This window comes from Leptinotarsa decemlineata, unplaced genomic scaffold (assembly GCF_025532065.1).
Source record: "Leptinotarsa decemlineata unplaced genomic scaffold, Ldec_3_MD MMD2_tig00026282_RagTag_RagTag, whole genome shotgun sequence".
In the NCBI taxonomy this organism is placed as follows: domain Eukaryota; kingdom Metazoa; phylum Arthropoda; class Insecta; order Coleoptera; family Chrysomelidae; genus Leptinotarsa; species Leptinotarsa decemlineata.
This window is the reverse complement of record NW_027412668.1, coordinates 3,831,171-3,832,255: the sequence shown is the minus strand read 5'-3', so window position 1 is coordinate 3,832,255 and position 1,085 is coordinate 3,831,171. Positions and strand designations below refer to the sequence as shown.

The following is a 1,085-nucleotide window of genomic DNA, read 5'->3' as shown; positions in this document are numbered from 1 at the left end:
ATGGGTCCTAAATTAATTGTCAAAATTCACAAATTCAAAAGGGGAGTTCTAGTGGTCATTGAAGATATCGAAATCGAGGTTTAAATTCAATTCATTTATTTCCAATGTAAAAACATTGTTCAGTACTACCACTGATTCTTGGTGTAATGTAATGTTCTAACTATCTTTACATACTCCATGGTTGTTGGTGACATAAGTTGGTAACACTGTCGAGTTTACAGTTTTGTTAGGTTTAAGAAGGAAGTCAAGTGTGTGGCTGATGTCATCAGTCCAAAGGGTAAGGGAGCCAGACTCCAACCTGTCTAAATTCAAGATGACCTTCCACCGTGGCTGATGTCGACATAGTGGCTTGTAAAACATTTTGAGTAAGCAAATAAACCAGAATAAAGGATTACGGAGTTTAATTTGCATGATATGACACTTGGCACTTGAAACTAGTTGAGACAGTTTGAGAAGACCCCAACTGGATTGAGTTCTTCGAGAAGACTACCGATTAGCAGTTTTGGTGTTTGGGAAAGGATCTTGCCCCATTCGAAAGTTGAGAAGGTGGACTATTTACTTCCGCGCACTATATTTATTATAGAAAAAGTATTTTCTTTCACAGTCAAATTTCATTGTTTCCAGAATTGTTCTCAAGACCTTGTGTAAACTTTTCATCGATGCCGATGGTCGAATGAGTTTTTAGGAAGGCGTAGGGCTTCTCATTCTCTGCCTATACACACATCCGGTTCGAACAAAAGCTATGAGAGGTTTCGTTATGCTCCACCAAACATTTCACACTAAAAATTATGGTTTCTCGACTAATGAAAACACGATAAATTTTTATAATTAATTTTAGTTTTATGTCGACTCGATGAAATCCATACTGACGCAATGAAGGGACAGGACGCGGTGATAAAATATATAGGGTTTCTTGGAAAATATTTGAGTAACTAAAATATGAAAATTACCCGGATGTTCATTGAAATGAATCAGATCTGGTGAAGAAAAATGCTTACAAATGTTCAGGAAAACGTAGAAAAGCAGTATTTTTCAGCAAGAACATTTTCATTGAAGATGAATTTTGCTAAAACCACATCAGAAAG

At 36.3% G+C, this 1,085-nt stretch overlaps 1 long non-coding RNA gene across 1 annotated transcript; it reads left to right on the top strand.

The window, feature by feature from the left end:
• Positions 1–277: 277 nt before the first annotated feature.
• On the top strand, positions 278–832 carry LOC141484571 (uncharacterized). The gene is made up of 2 exons (XR_012466694.1): positions 278–546; positions 625–832. It is a non-coding gene; the product is annotated as an uncharacterized lncRNA (long non-coding RNA).
• Positions 833–1,085: the final 253 nt, after the last annotated feature.